Below are 17,570 nucleotides of genomic sequence, written 5' to 3' on the forward strand. Positions count from 1 at the left end.
CTTCAAAGCAAATTGGTGTCTTGTGCTGGGCAGAGGGTACATGGGTACTCACCGTTATTCTTTATGCTTTACGTATATGATTTACATATATAAAACTGTTCATACTAATTGTTTTTTATAAAAGAAAAAGAAAGAAGGACTGAGTCTTTCATGCACACTTTCAACTTGGAAATGAAAGGAACTGTGGTTGGGAGGTAGGAGGGTAAGTCGGGAGCTCTCAGGGTTGAGATGTGGGAATGAACCGCGAAGAACATTGCGTGTGTTATATTTATCTGTCAGCTTCCTCAACAAATTATATGATGCATGGAAGTGTTCACCACTTTTTAATGAATCCCATGTAATGACAGCCATTCAGGTAACTTTCACAGAGTGACATTGTTCGTGTTTCTCTTCCTTAGTGGTGACAGGACACAGAGGAGCTCAGGCGTACTGACCTCTTACTCTTAGCTCTGTGTGGTAAGTAATGTTATCATCCACATCTTACAGAAGAGGAAACTGAGGCACAGAGAAGTTGTGCCACTTGCCTGAAGTGACATAGGAGAAGTGACTGAGCAAGGATGAGAATCCAGGTCTCTGTGATCTAGTCCTGTGCCTGCTCCCTTACTCCAATGACTGGGTTTCCTGCGGGCCATGGAAGAATCTTAGGAAGAGCCCTGGCTCCAGGGTCTGAATCCCAGCCCAGCCTTTGAATCGCTGTAAGACCTGGGGCTGGTGATCCAATCTTTCTGAGACTCAGTTTCCTCATCTGTGAAATGGGTCTAATGGCACCACCCATTCCACAGGACAGTTGTGAGGATTAAATATTGAGTGTGAAGCAGCCGCACACTTAAAGCGGCTGAAATGGAAATAACTGTCAACACCCAGCACTGAGGAGGAGGCTGAGTGGTGGGATTTAGCCACGTTGCAGGTGGGGATGCAAGTTGGTACAGCAGCTTGGGAAAGCAGTTTAGCCGTTCCTTATAAAGTCAACGGGCACTTGACCCAGCAATCCCCCTCCTGGGTATTTACTCAAAAGAAATGAAAAACACATGCCCCCACAAAGACCTGTGCACAATGTTTACAACAGTTTTTTTCATCATTGCCAAAAACTGGAAACAACTCTAATATCCCTCAGGTGGTCCCTGGATAACAAAGAGTGACTTGTAGCCTCATGATGGAAGAGCACTCGGCAATGAACAATTGACCTACTGGATGAATCTCCCAAGCGTTGTGCTGAGTGAAAGAGGCCAGACTCAAAAGGCTACATTTGTAAGATTCTAATTATATGACATTCTGGAAAAGGCAAAATACTGGGGACAGAAAGTCAGCCAAGGGCTGGGGGAGGAGATTAACTACAAAGGGGTATGGGGGATCTCTGGCGTGATGGAAATATTCTCTCTCTAGATTGTACACCTGAAAAGGCAAATTTCATTTTATGACAATTGACCTGAAGCACCTGACTTTACAACAGGCGACGCGCTCGGCCAGTGACAGCCCCACGGTGGGAAGTGAAGGGAACACTGGCTACTAAGCCGTGCGTGGGGACACACCTTAGAGGGGACACATTGGATTCACTTCAGATAAGCTATCGTAATACCACTACAGGACATGGAAAAGACAAGGACCGCCCACTCATCACCGCTGCTTCCGTTTTGGTCTTTTGGAACCACGAGTAGACCTGCCCACGGTCTGGTTTTCTCTGCCGCATTGAAGGGTCAGAGTGATAAAGTTGGCAGGCTGCCGTGAAGCTCTGAGAAGCTGAGTGTGGACATTTCTGAGACCACCCCCTACCACCCACACTGGGTGCTGGGCCCTCTAGACCGGTTTTCATGTCAAGCTGGGGTAGCGGAGACGGTGAGTGGCCAGAGTCCATCTAGGAGGAGTAGATGGTGTCCAGGCTTCCCTGTACATCCTGGAGCTGATTTGCCGGGCTTGGACTGCAAGGATGGGCATCGATTTTGGGGGCACAGCTTGTCTGTGGGACCCACATGGGGATTTTGGATGGAGAGCAAATATGTTTGGGAAGCAGAAGGAAGACTCATCAGGTGGTAACCTGTAGGACCCAGTCACACATTCATTTTTAAGATGCACCTGCTTCATGCTGGGTAGACATGTTCTAGTTGGTGGGGGTACATCTGTGAGCAAGATGGGAATAGGCTGTACCTTCAAGGAATTTGTGGTTGGCTCAAGAGAGGGCAGGAGGGGGCAGACGGTTAGCTCAGTTGGTTAGAGCAAGGTGCTCATAGCACCCAGGTTGCCGATTCGATCCCCACATGGGCCACTGTGAGCTGCGCCCTCCAGAACTAGATTGAAACAACTACTTGACTTGGAGCTGATGGGTCCTGGAAAAGCACACTAAAAAAAAAAAAAAGAGAGAGAGAGAGAGAGAGCAGGAGGGGAGGCTTCTTTCCTTCCCACTTGGATGGGTCTTGGGATTACACTGAAGGGAAGCTCTTAAATTGGTAAAGATAATTAAATCTTCCCGTATTAGAGATTTTAACACCCTGGGGGAGGCTGACATGCTTCGTGGCACCAATTCCGGGCTTATGGCACTTTATGATGGCCTCCAGTTATCCTTGCCTCCTGTATTCATGCCCCTTGTCATCCTCTCTCCTTGAGCATGTGACTTGCTGCTAGCCAATAGGTTATGGCAAAGCAGATGGGGTGTCACTTTTGTGATTACATTATATGAGGTGGTCACGTTTGTCGCGCTAGCTGACTTTTTGTACAGACTCTCTTGCTTGCTGGCTCTGACGAAGCAACTGCCCCGTGGAGAGGCCTACACGACAAGGAACAGGGTAACTCCAGCCAACAGCCAGCAAGGAACTGCAGCCCCCAGTCTGACAACCCACAAAGAACTGAGTTCCGCCACATGAGCTTGGAAGTGGACCCTTCTCCAGCGGGGTCTCAGATGACGTCACGTGCCTGGGTAACACCTTGACCACAGCCTGTGAGAGGCCGTGAAGCACAGGACCCGGCCAGATTGAGCCTGGATTCCTGAGCCACAGGAACTGTGAGATAATAAATGTGAGTTGCAGTAAGGTGCTACATTTGTCTTATTCATCACCAGCAATAGAAAACGAGTATAGAAACCTCATAGAAAACTCCACAAAGATCCACCTGGCTGCCTCCATTTGGGGGCATTTCAGTGCCGAGCAAGGCAGCCTTCTGCTCAGGCAATGTCAGCGATTCGAGAAGGAGGGGGTTGACCCCGTGATCCGCTTACCTGCAAACCGCCATTGATACAGCAAGGCTTACATTTCCGGGGCTTTCATGCTTTCGGAGTGCTTGGAGATACATGAGTTTTAAAACAATTATTATAATTCCTGCATATCCCTGCTGACACAATGCAGAGGATTTCAGTGATCAGCTCAGGTTCACATAACTAAGTAGTGATATGGGCAGGACTAGCATTTGGGTCCCAGAAAGCTCTGGTCCTGGGAGGCTCTTGTTTCAGGCCAGGCTCTGCGCCCACACATGTCCACCTGGTTTCTGTCCATTGGTTAGAGCATAAGGTGGACACTCTGTGATGGCAGCAGCCTTCATCCCAGAGACACTCAGAGAAGCCATTCTACTCAGTCCCCAGAGGAACTCTTGGGAGGGAGAGTGGAATCCTAGGACGGCATGTTCTCCACGAGGGCAATCATCAGGCAGGGCGGATGGGTAGCTGCCAGCAGGGGAGCCGCAGAATCTGATCGGGCCAGACCAGCCTGGCAGAAAGATTAGACAACGTTTACTTTGCCATTAGCCCTGCCTGGCACTCCGCTTTGAGGGCACCGGGAACTGCACCCCTCCGCCAAGGGCACAGGTGTTCAGAAATGTTCTGTGAACATATCAAATCAAGCAATGGCATGAAATCTAAAGAACCCGATCGTGGCAAGACCGAGATGAAGCATTTACTCACGATAAGTGTTATCAAGCCGTCTGTCTGATAGGCCTCGGGATGGCGGGTCCCCTGGGGACGCTGGTTCCTTAGGAGCTTTCCATCAAGGTCTCACCTAGGCGAGCAGTCTTCCAACAACACCGAGAACACGTTTCCACTCCCCAGTGCCAGACCTGCGGAGTTTCTCTAGAGATGGGCACAGGTTTTTAAAAGGAAATTTATTGTAACATTTTTATTTTGGGCTGAAGTGTACCAATAATGCATGTTCACTGTAGATTATTTGCAGGTAAATAAAAATTTAAAAAGACTCAACTCCACTGCCCAGAATTATCCACTATTGATGTTGCGTGTGAATATATTTATTTACCTACAAAATTGGGGCCATACAGTACAGCACACACTGTTTTACAACCTGCTTTTAAAAGGAAAATTAAGTGTTCATGTATTTTCCAAGTGATTTCTTATAAGTCTACATCATCATTTTTGAAACTTTTCTTGAAATATAATATGAACACAGGAAGATGCATGTCGAAGGGAACAGCTTGATGAATTTTCACAAACCAAACATATCCGTGTAACCACTATCAGATCAAGAAACAACATTACAAGTACCCCAAAACCTCCCTCAGGCTTCCTTCCAATTATGTATCCACACCCCAAACCAAGCGTAATCACTGCTCTGACTTCAAACAGCAAAGATTACTTTGGCTTGTTTCTGCACTTTAGATAAACGGCACCACATAATAAGCACGCTTCTGTGTCTAGCTTTTTTGTTCAAAATTTACGTTTGTGGGATACACCGCAGCATTGCGTGTAGTTGCAAATCGGTTAATTTCATTGTTGTCTATCATCCCGTTGTGTAAAGAGACATTTTATTGCCCTCTCCTCTGGTCAATGGGCATTTGGGTGGTCCCTGGGGTAGGGTTCTTAGGATCAGTGCTGCTATGAATATTCTAGTCCATGCCCTTTGGGGAACACATGTATACATTTCTGTGGAGTGGAATTGCCGGATCATAGGGCAGACACACAGTTGGCGTCAGTAGAAACTGCTGCGCAGTTTTCCAGAGTGGTGGTATCATTGTGTGCTCCCCCAGCTGCGTATGCGAGTGCCAGTGACTCCCCGTGCTCATCACACTTAGTCTGTCAGTCGTTTCAATTTCAGCCGTTCTAGTGGGTGTGAGGAGGTATTCTCTTGTAGTTTTAATTTGCATTTCCTGATGAATAAGAACATTGAGCACTTTATCATGTGCACGATGGCCGTTTGTATGTCTTTTTTGAGGAAGTGCCTGCTCAAGTCTTTTGCTCACTAAAAATATTAGGTTGTTTGTGTTTTGTTACAATTTGGAGGAGTTTGCATCAGTCATTTAAATTTTTTAGGAGCAAAAACCATCTTTGCACGCCTGCAATGCCGTTATAGAAAAGAACAGCAGAGTTGCTCAGGCAGCCAAGGCGATGAAGACCCACCAGCCCCACAAGGCATTTCTATGGAACCCCTGGGGATCAAAGGAACACGGTTTGAAAACTCCCTGAAATAGATGCTCTTCAAACCCGTCTCTCCTGTGTGTCTAATCTACATTGCAGTTTTGGGGTGCAGAGGTCAGAGCCCCCTTCCTCCTCTCTCCAAGATAATTTCCCCCCTCTAGCTGTCCCCACCAAAATGAATGATAAAAACTGCTTGCTGGTGTCCAGCACTTACAGGGGCCATGCCAGGGATCTATGTGCTCCTTCCTCGTGAGATAGATACAGGACTATATGGCACCATTTTACAGGTTTATAGCTGGTAAAATGAGGCTCAGAGAGGTTCCTCAGCTTGTTTAGAGTGCAGAGCAGTGAGAGGCAGAGCGGGTGTCCTTCACTCCTCTGTTCTACACCTCTGCTCAGAGGCTCATGGTGCTCACTGTGCCTGTCTCACGGGGCCCGAGGGATTCTTGGGAGTAATGGGGGTGAAATATCTCTTGAATGGAGACATGTGAGAGGCTTCCGGGTGCTGGCCTGCTTGGGGTTACTTGTGTGTTTTATGATAATGTGTTAAATTGTATATTTATACTTTAAGCATATTTTTACATGTTTGTTATGCTTCACAATCGAAAAAATAGAAGAGCAGATAGTCCCTTCATTCTGGCGCTGGCTCCTGCTTCTTCACTAAGGCAAGTGAATTTCTGATTGGGCCTGGCTTCCAGACCTCCAAGGGCTGGCAAGTGGCACATGGGTGAGAGGACGCTTGTCCCAGCACAGTCCATCTCCCTGGGACAGGTGGGACCAAGCCCCTGCCATCCAGACACGTCACCAGGACAAGGAGGCAGATCAGAGCCAATGACAATAAGGCACAGAGACCTGTGAGCAAGATAATGGCTCACATGTACAAGGCAGGGTGTTATGTGACTTAAATCTCATTTCAACAATGCTGCGAGGTAGTTACTCCTCTTATTCATGTTTCACTGACGGGGTGCGGAGGGGTTCAGGAACTTGTTCAGGATTACACCACTGGCAGGGGGCAGAGCTGGGGTTCCAAGCCAGGCTGTGGACTCTGAGTCCACACTTGTCAGCATTTACTGCCTTTTAGAATGTGGTGAAAGCTCAGGGCGCCCTTCCCAGGAAGATGCATATCGACACGTACCCCATCTCAGAGCTCCCCGAGTCCTTCCCTGGGGCCCAGAGAGGGGAAGAGGTTCTGCTCAAGAAAAGGAAGTTGTTGACTGTGGATACGGTGACGTATGAGTAGTGAGCTCCACGGTAGGTATGTAAGCAGAAGCTGGGTGCCATCTGGCACCTGGTGCAGAATAGACATTCCATACAGATTAAGTGAATGAATAAATGAATGAATGAATGAGTTGTCCCAAAGGACAGGGGGAGCCCACTTGGCTTGGAGCATGGGGAGAAAGAACCATGTTGGACCCTGATAGCCCCAGCTGTCTGGGCCCTTGAGCAGGGAGGGCACTGGGTGCAGTGGTCCAAGCTCTTGAGGACAGTGAGGAAGCAGACAGGAGGCAGGGGTCAGGGGGGTGCTCGTGGGGAGTCCCTGGAAGGCAGAGCATGGCCCAGAACCCCAACCCCAGCCCCCAGCCTCCCATGACTTGGCTGGTCAACCCTCAGAAAGGGTTCTCTGACACCTGCTTTGGATAAAAGGCAAGAGAAGGGTTTCAGGGCGGCAGAAATTCAGAACAGGGCAGAGCAGGGGTTAATTGGAAGCAGACGAGGAAATGTCTGAAAACTGGGGTTGGGCTGGCAGAGGACAGAGATATTAACCAGGGTATGAAAAATTCCCAGGAACTGGAGCGTAACCAAGGAATTGGCCCAGAGTCCCACAGCAGGGACAAAGGGATTCTCAGAAGGCCCCCTCTGCCCCTCACAGCCCCCACTTCCTCCTTTGTGGCAGCTCCCCTGAGCTGGGCCTGCCCTGGGGCCGCAGCACGAACCTACTGGAGCTGGTGGCCTGGGGTGAACCCCACTTGTGGACTAATGGAGGTCAAGGTCCCCCTGATAATGGGTCCCGCCCCAGTGGGTCCCAGCTCCTTTGTCCTCCATATCTCTAACGCCACATTACTCCCTGGGCCCGACCCTCTCTGCCTTTTCTGATCCAATCTGATCCAGTCTAGGTCCTGTTCCTTCTGGCGGTGCCCTGGGTCCTGGATTCTGACCTGCGACTTTATCATGTTTGGTTACAGCTGAGGGAGCTGGGGTGTGGCTGGAAGGTATTTAAAACCCTGTCTTGGGGCCTCCTGCTCCAGATGGCCAAAGCCATTTGAAAGCAGCTGGGGCACCCAGCCTTCCCTGCCCAAAGGAGCTACAACAGCCGCGGCTTCCGGGTCTTCATGCCTTGGCGGGTGGTAGGGGGGAGCAAGCCCGCAAATCCAAGTGAAAGGCTTTGCCCCCTTATGCCCTCCCCCTGCGTTACACCACTCGCCTTGGCTGGGTTCCTGAGCACCCAGACTAGAGCAGGATATGGAAGGAGACCAAGTGCTGTGGATCATTTAGAAAAGAGAGCTCAGGGTGGCCGGATGGCTTAGTTGGTTGGAGCAAGGGCTCTTGGCGACCGGGTCACCAGTTCGGTTCCCATGTGGGCTAGTGGGCTGCGCCCCCTGTAGCTAGGATTGGGGATGGCAACTGGACTTGGAGCTGAGCTGCACCCTCCACCGCTGGATTAGGGGGCGGCGACTTGGAGCTGGCGGGCCCTGGAGGGACGCGTTGTTCCCCAATATTGCCCCCCCACAAATAAATAAAACAACAAATTGTCCCTATGTTAAGAAAAAAAGAAAACGAAAGAAAAGACAGCTCACTTCCAGGGAACATCTGGGAGGCTGTCACGGAGGAAGAGGTATTTCAGCTGTCTTGATAATATTTAAATTGGAAGTTGAAATCAGCCTCGGAGTGTGATTTCCCCCTTCCCAGGGGGAGTCACATTTTTACAGGGATCAGAACCTGGCACAGAGTAGATGTTGAGCGAGTGGTTGAGCTCTGAGCACCCCGCTGACCCTTGGGGTGAGTTTTTGATGCTCGGATAGGTAGCGGAGACTTCTGAGATCACACTGCGGGTGCGGCAACACCAGCCAGGCCCCTTGTCCTTCTCAGCAGGAGGCTGCCTGAGCTACGGGGAGCAGAGCCCTGGGCCTGCCCCGTCTGCCCCCTCCACGGCCCCCATGCTGGCTCAAGTAAGGCTGTAGGTAGCTCTCAGCTAGTGGATCATACAGGTGGGGTGGAAGTAGGGACAGAGGTCCCCCATTTCAATGCCGAGGGCTGTGACTTGGCTGAAGCTGCTTACATTCTGTCCTCCAGCCACCCTGGGCCATTTGAATTCTCCCAGCGGGCCATGCCCTCCCTTGCCTCTGGGCCTTGGCACATGCTGTTCCCTCTGAATGAGCTTCTCTCTCATCACCTGGTGTATCAGTCAGAGTCCTTGCAAGAAACAAACGCAGAGGTTTGATTGAAGAGGCCCAGTAAAGGGGCTATGTGCAGAGTCACAGGAGTAAAGGACCTAAAGAGGGATATTGAGGCACAGGAGCCAGCAGCAGTGGGAAGTGGAGGGGACAGCACTGCCTGAACCTGGCAAGACCAGGCTGAAGGCAGAGGGAGGCAGGGGCTGGGAGCAGGGTGAGCACGGGAGAGAGTGCCCTGTGCCCTCCCCGCCTTCGGATCCTCCCCACCTTCTGATCTCTGCTAGGGTTTCGTAGGTCACCCCAACTTGAGGGCAGAGGTCTGTGGTCAGCCTCCTGGGCTCCAAACAGGCAGATCCCAAAAAAAGAATCTGGAGGAATCTGGAAGGCCGAGGAAGAAGGGAGCCCCCTGGTAGGGCCCGTCTACCTTCAGGTCTCAGCACCAACCCCTCCTTTGCGGTCCAAGCAGATGAAGCCTGACTGCCCGTGATGGGCTGTGAGCCCTGGACAGGGACAGAGTCTCACTCATCCTTTCAGTGCAGCGCCTACCCCGGCATGGCCCAGAGCACAGAGAACTCAGTCCGTAAAATTAGCAAGAAGAATTGGTAAACAGGAGTCAGGCCTGGGATCAACGCCTGCCTCCATATCAGTGACCTCGATGGACCTTTCTGTGAGCCTCAGGGTCCTCATTTATAAGACAGGGCATTAATACCTAACCTGTTGGGTCACTGATGGAATAAAATAGATCCATAGTAGGTGACAGAAAAATGTAGGGCCCTTCTCTCCTCACTTTTGTTGTGGGAAGCAAAGAAAGGTGATCGTGTTTGTTGTCAAAGCCCTATTGCAACATTATGAGAAATGAAATCATGCATAAATTCTCCTTCCTAGTATAGTTTCATTTTTGAATATTCCGTTCATATTTTTGTGGTCATGAAATGTTTAAAAACGTTTTAAACTTTTTATTTTGAAAACATTTCAAATCTACAGAAAAATTGTAATAGTACAATAAGCTCCTATATGACTTTACCCAGATTCACCCATTCGTAACATTTTACCATATTTTCTCTGTTTCCGTGTGCGTGCACACACTTACTATTTTGGTGGAATAATTTGGGTCAGCTGCAGACATCATGACCCTCCACTCCTAAATCTTTAGTGTGTGTCTCCAAAGAACAAAGAACAATGAACATATTCAGGAAATTTAACATTGATACAATATTACTATCTACACAAAATATTCAAATTTCACCAGTTATCTAACACTGTCCCTTTCAGTGATTTTTTTTTTTTCATCCAGGATTCAATCCAGGATCACGCATTATTTTTGGTCCTTTCAGTCTTGAATAGCCTCTCAGCCTGGCTTTGTTTGTCATGACATTGACCTTTGAAGAGTACAGGCCAGTTTTGCAGAATGTCCCTTGGTGGATTTGTTTGATGTTTTCTTATGTTCAGACGCAGGTAATGTGTTATTTAGCAAGAATATCTTAGGAGCGATGCTGCGTCCTCCGTGCATCGTATCAGGAGGCACGTGGTGTTGATTTGTCCCATGACTGGTGACCTCAACTTTAATTACTTGGTTGAAGTGGTGTCTGCTGCTGAGATTCTCCACTGCGGTCCGTGTGTTGTGATTATTAAGGTATTCTGCAGGGAGATACTTTGAGACTGTGTAAATAACCCGTTTCCCATCAAATCTTCACCCGAAGTTCAAGCATTCGTTGAAGATTCCTGCCTGAATTAATTATTAAAATGATGGCTGCAAAGTGGTAATTCCCTAACCCAATCATTTTTTTTACATTTTTTACTTGGTGTTCTATGTTAAGGAAGAACTTTTCTTTCGTCCTATGTATTTCTGTATCTGTTGGTATTTATTGGTCAGTATAGACTCATAGATTCTTGTTTTAGTCAATGAGTTATAATCTCTTATTATCATTATTTTCATGCTTAAATTGTCCTGGACTTGGCCCCTTTAAGCTGACTCCTGCGTTCTTTTGACATCTCCCAACATTCTTTGTGTTTATTGGTGTAACGGGCTGAATTATGTCCCCCGCCCCATTCATATGTTGAACTCCTAACCCCCAGTACCTCTGAAGGTGACTATATTTGGAGATAGCGTCCTTAAAGAGATGGTGGAGATTAAATGAATAGGGTGGGCCCTCATCCAATCTGACTGATGTTCTTACAAGAAAAGGAGATTGAGATGTAGATGCACACAGAGGACAGACCACGTGCAGACCCTGGAAGGAGACAGTGATCTACAAGCCAAGGAGAGAGAGCTCAGAAGAAGTGCCCTGCGGACACCTGGATCTCGGCCTTCCAGCCTCCAGAACTGTGAGGGATAAAGTTCTGTTGTTTAAGCCGCCCCATCCGTGGTATTTGTTATGGTGGCCTGAGCTCACTGATACAGTTGGCAATCGCCACATTTCTTGCTTTTGCAGAATTGTAGTCGGTGTGAACCTACGACATGGTGTTTTCTTTTCTTAACATGGATTTCACAAGACACTCATCCCCCAAATCTTTACTGAGAATTTATTATGTTTCAGGCCCTAATTTAGACAATGGGGATCCATCAAGGAACAAGACAGATCCTAACACTGACGAATTTACACTCCAGGGCAGGAGACAGGTAATCACAGGATAAATAAATAAATTATATAGTGTGTGAAATGGTGATGCTGGAAGTGAAAGCAAGGCAGGGGACAGTTTGTGTCACCGAGGGTTGACATTTTAGATAGAGGGACGAGAGAGGGCCCTTTGGAGGAGGGGTGATTAGAGTATAGATCTGAAGGAGGTAAGAGGAAGTGTGTATGCTTTGGCCTCATGTCAGATGTCAGGCAGTCAGGATGACGGCTACCGGATGGTCCAGGAGATGGGTGCCGGAGGTCCAATCACATCCAGTGATGATGTCAGGTGGTTGGGGTCCATGAGCCCTACAGGGGTATTTGGAGGGTTATCTGGACGGCTGGTATATGTCCAGAAGTATAGCTAGGCATTGACACAGGGCTGGAACGTTCAAAAAACTTTTGCGTTTCCAGGCTGGTTAGAATAAGAATGGAATATTTCCTCATGCCTCAGCCTTCATAATGTTAATAATGTTAGCAGCTTGGCTAAAGTGACTCCGTTTTGTATATTCCCTATCTGCACTCTATGCTCAGCAGACATCATCCACATTTATCGCTTTAAGAGCCAGGAGCAGATTCCTTACTGGTGATAATGCCCCTGCTGTTAGAAACTAGGGCTGTCTCCAACTTTTACTAGTATAAATAGATTCCCTGTGAAAATATTGATAGCTAACATAATCATTTATAGATAAAGAACTATTTGTTAAAGAGGAATTAGCAGGTCTAAAGGTGGGAGAGTTGATGTGACAGTGGTTTCATGTTGTCAAATAGCCCGAGCCCTTCAAGTACATGGAACCAACGGGCAAGTCCACCACGGTAAGACCTTGGGGCGTGTGCACGTAATACCCACTTTGGCCACTAGGTGTCAGACCTTTGCCGTCTGTTCCCAGATGGATTTTTCTAGAGGAATCGATTTGCTCCAGCCTGCAACCCCAGCCAAAGATACGGTCCTCTTTCTGCAGGAAGCCTCTGTCTTTTATAGTATAATGCTTAGCTATGATTATAGTATAATGCTAATAATGCTTAGCTTTCCCTTGATCTTAAAAGCCGTCACTGGAAAAAGTAAGAAAAATAAGATGAGTGTGGGGACAGAAACAGCAGAGCAGTTTCCAGGCTCTCAGCATCACGTGGGAAGGTGCTGGCTCGGGTAGTAGATGGCCATCAGCTGTAACCACTTGGCCGTCAGCTGTAACCAGTTAGCCATTGGCCACTGATATAACTGCCGTGGCTGAGCAAGGGGGGATTGCAGGTAGCAAGTGAGGTTGGTTGGCAGAGAAGTGGACGGCAGGTTGCGGATCATGTGGCTCCTGCTTCCTGTGTCTCCAGCCCAGCCTCCAGTGAGAATATAATGGTATGACTCCCCTATCTATGGCTCCGTGGATGTTCCTTTTTGGCCTCACCATATCCTGCGTTCTTGTGCGGGGAGCGGGACCATAGACCCCGCATGACACCCTGCATGACAATGAGAGGAAAAACTGCCCACAGTGCTGCCTCCTGGGTATAACCACCATTATATACTTTTGGTCTTTTTCTGTTGTGTGTGTAAAGTAGTAATAGCTCATACTACTCTGTGACAGATACTGTCCCAAAGGTTTTCTATAGATGAATTCATTTTCTCTTCACTCCAGACCAGGAAGGTAGGGACAATTCTTTCCTGTTATCATTTTAGTTATGTATTTGTACAGCCTGATTGAGATATAGTTCACATATCATAAATTCTACCATTTAAGGTGTACAGTTTAGTATTATTTTAGCATACAGCCATCCCATAACTTAATTTTAGAACATTTTCGATATCCCAAAAAGAAATGCCAAACACATTAGCCGTCAGTCCCCATTCCCAGCCCTGCCCTTTTCCCCATCTGGAAGGGATTACATATTCTTTTTGATGATTAATTAATTTTTTTGTAGTAAGAATATTTAACGTGAAATCTACCCTCTTAGCAAAATTTTAAGTGCACAATACAGTATTGGTAACTAAGCACAACAATGTTGTTTAACAGATCTCTGTAACTTACTCATCTTGCGTGACTGAAACGTCATACCTGTCGGATAGTGAGTCTCCAATCCTCCATTCCCCCTTCCCCTGACAACCACCACTCTATTCTCTGCTTCTATGAATTTGATTACTTTCAATGCCTCAGATGCGTGGAATCACACAGTACTCGTCTTTCTGTGACTGGCTTATTTCACTTACCATACTGTCCTCAAGGTTCATTCCCCTTGTTGCAAATGGGAGGATTTTCATCTTCTTTTTTTAAATGACTGAATAATATTCCATTGTGTGTATAGACCACATGTTCTTTTTCTTCTGTCGATGGACATTTAGATTGTTTCCACATCTTGGCTGTTGTGAATAATGCTGTAATGAACATGACAGTACAGATATCTCTTCGAGATCCTAATTTTTTTTTTTTTTTGTATAAATACCCAGAAGTGGGATTACTGGATCATGTAATAATTCTATTTTTAACTTTTTTTTTTTTTTAAAGATTTTATTGGGGAAGGGGAACAGGACTTTATTGGGGAACAGTGTACTTCCAGGCCTTTTTTCCAAGTCAAGTTGTTGTCCTGTCAATCTTAGTTGTGGAGGGTGCCGTTCAGCTTCAAGTTGTTGTCCTTTCAGTCTTAGTTGTGGAGGGCGCAGCTCAGCTCCAGGTCCAGTTGCTGTTTTCTAGTTGCAGGGGGCACAGCCCACCAGCAACCTTGTGGTTGAGAGGATGTGCTCCAACCAACTGAGCCATCCAGGAGCTCAGCGGCAGCTCAGCTCAAGGTGCCATGTTCAATTTTAGTTGTAGGGGGCGCTGCCCACCATCCCTTGCGGGACTCGAGGAATCGAACTGGCAACCTTGTGGTTGAGAGCCCCCTGGCCCATGTGGGAATCGAACCGGCAGCCTTCGGAGTTAGGAGCATGGAGCTCTGACTACCTGAGCCACCGGGCCGGCCCTATTTTTAACTTTTTGAGGACCTCCCATATTGTTTTCCACAGGTAGCTGCACCATTTTACATTCCAGCTGACAGTGTACGGGCTTCCATATCCTCGCCAACACTTGCTACCTTTTGTTTTTTTTGATAGTGACCATCCTAACAGGTGTGAGGTGATAGCTCATTGTCGTTTTGATTTGCTTTTCCCTGATGAAGGAGAAACTATTTTTATCTCAAAACTGCAGAATAGAAAACTGATGTCCAGAGATCAACTTACCCAAGATCACATGACCGGGACTGTGTAGGAGCTGGGATTTGAACCCGGATGGAAAAGCTCCAGAACGTGCATGCCTGGCTGGTATGTGGCCCTGTCTTCCAGGTACTTAGCAATCCTGTAATCATGCTGTTTTGTATTCTGTTCTTTTCTCTTAATGTCACATTAGAATGATTTCTCATAACATTAAATATTATTTTAAAATAGGATTTTAGGCAGGATGGTCTAGCTATGCTGTGGACACTCTGTGTTTAGTGGGTACTGGGCCTGCCCAGGTTTTCCCTTTTGTAAGATACTCTGTGGATTACATCCTTGCTTGTTCATGTTTGCGGACGTTTCTGATCATTGCCTTAGCATAAATCTTAGAAGCAAAATTGCTGGGACAAAGGCCATACATATTTAAGGACAGGCCATCTCCAAAAAGATTGTGCCAATTTACACTCTTACAAGAAGTGCTCAAAGCTATCTTTTCCCTTTTCTTCATATTCCCTCTTAACAAAGGCTATAAATCTTTTTGGTCTGCAATTGGAAAAGGATAAAAGTGGAGGGTGGGGGCAATTTTTTCTTTGACGATCGGAATTTAGCCTCATGTTGGTGGCACAGGCTACAAATATAGAGCCTCAGGAACAGTTTGGCTCATTAATAGACACAGCTTCAGCCCCGGCCATGGGCTTGTTTATGGGAGTAAAGTCTAAACTTTTACAGTTGATATAATAGCAGTCAGCCATGCTGCCACTATGGATGTCTCCTGCCATAGATGCAGCAGTGTGCTCTAGTGGGAACACTTACTAATTCCTCCATTTATTTAGCCCACATGTACATTCAGTGCTGGAGCTAGAAGATGGGAGGAGACTTCCCTCATCTGTACAGTGGGGGCAATGTTACCTGCCTTGCAGGGGGTCACAGGGAAGGCAGTGAGATGGCATAGGTAATCAACTGGAGCTATTAATATTGCTCTTATTGTCATAATAAGTGGGGTAAGTCTAGTTTCTGACCCAAAGAGATGCTACTTATGGTTTCATAAAGACCTGCTTGGAAAATGAGTTTTCCAGACAGTTTACTTGAGTCTCCCTTAAGCCCAGTTCATGGTATGTACCGTTTGTTTAAAAACAATACCGATTCTGATCTCACCCTGTCCTTGCCCTTTGTCAGCTCTGCCTCCAGCCGTCTTTGCCTTCCCTTATGCTGGTCGTAATCCTATGCCACCCCAAAGGGATTGAGTGCACATAACCGTGGACATACAGTGGATTTGCACACAGACGGTGACTGCAGGGTTTGGGGGTGTGCTGGCAAGATCAAGGTCAATGTCACTGTCCCAACACCCTTGGAAACCTTTCCCTGGCTTTCTGATGAGAAAGCCCGTTATTCATTTGGCCTCCTATCCAATGTTGCTGTTGTTGCTTCCATCTAGCACTCATTGTTACTGTCATAATTTATCTCTTTATATTTCTTCATAACTCAATGGTAGGTTCCTAATCCAGCCCTCTACCTCACGGGTCCACCACAGTGCCCGGCACATAGTAGGGGCTCAGTAAATACGTGTCGAGTGAAAAGGTGATGAAGGAAGGAAGACATCACTTTTGCTGCTGTTTGTCTCACCTGAGTAAAGGGCAGTGCTATGCCTTGAGACGGGGCACTCTTTTCCACCTTTATTCTTTCTTACTCTTTCTTCTGTCTGGGCCCCCTCCCTCTGCCTTCTGACCCCTGCGGCTACCATCCTTGGCCTCTGCTTGGATCTCCAGGTGGGAAGAAGTGATGCTCCCACTTCAAACTTGCCAAACCATGGCAGCTCAAACCAAACGGTTTTGGAGCTATCCCCCTGGAGGAAACTTAGGATGGTATTCTCTGGAAGGCTGAAGGCTTTGTGCACCCTAGGCCCCCCTTTATATGAGAGTCTACCGCCCCAAGACAAGTAGAGGCCAAGGGAAGGGCCATGCTGGGAGTCTGAGGAGTAGGAATGGTCCAGGCATCCACGTGGGCCCATCATCGGGGCAGCGGGACTGGAAAGGACATTGCAGGTATGGGTGGCAAAGAACTGATGACGGGGTCTTTGCCTGCCTGTGTGTGTGTTGGGGAGACAGAGTGGAACCACCCCAGTTTGAAGGACCTCACCCAGAGCCCCCTGGAGCAGAAGGTCACTGCCAAACACCCTTTGAGACGGGAAGAATATAATCTATCTTTATTATCCCTTACCATTCCTCTGAATGAGAGGGTGGCGGAGTTTGTGGAGTAGTCTCAAACTCTTCTGTTATCTAGAACATCCCTCTGCCACTTCTTCTGGAGACCGTTTCTCCCCAGCTTCAGCCAGTGGTTTTGGAGGAAATTGTCTATCACCGTTCACAGCACAGGTAGGCCATGTGACCAAGTAGAGCCAATCATAGTATCCCATGACCCGGCCACAATAATTGGTCTAGGGCTGGACACATGACCTGAGGTGGACCAATCAGAGCCCTCCCTGGTACTCCGCTTTTTTCTGGGCTTCTCTCCTTCCCAGTTAGACACCTTAAGGATGTGAGAATCTGAAGCAGGCGTGCAGCAGCAAAGTCCTTCTCCATGTATAGAAGCCTGACCAAAGAAAGCTGTCAAGTGAAGAGGATCAAAGATGAGAGGAGGAAAAGAGGGAGAGAGAGAGAGAGAGAGAGAGAGCTGATGGCTTTTGATTTCTTGGGTCTAATCACTGAGCTCTTTGGACCTGCTCTGGTCCCTGCATCCTGGACCCCAGTATCCTTCTAATAAATTTCCCTTTCTGATTATGCCAGCTGGAGTTAGGCTCCTCTCATTTGTGGTCCAGACTAGATTTTTAGAGTCCTGCCTGATTATGATGTACCTCTCAGATCCAAAGAGAGGCACCCATTCATATTAGCACCCTTGAAAATGAGATCCTTTATTTTCTACTGAAAATAGGGCTTTGCAGAGGACCAGACATAGTTCAAGCCAGCACACCTGGATGGGGACACCCTGAATGTATGTGTGCATGTGTTTGGGGTGGGCTAGGCTGCTTCCTGGAGCAGTGCCAGCAT

Source organism: Rhinolophus ferrumequinum, chromosome 11 (genome assembly GCF_004115265.2).
Source record: "Rhinolophus ferrumequinum isolate MPI-CBG mRhiFer1 chromosome 11, mRhiFer1_v1.p, whole genome shotgun sequence".
Classification (NCBI taxonomy): Eukaryota; Metazoa; Chordata; class Mammalia; order Chiroptera; family Rhinolophidae; genus Rhinolophus; species Rhinolophus ferrumequinum.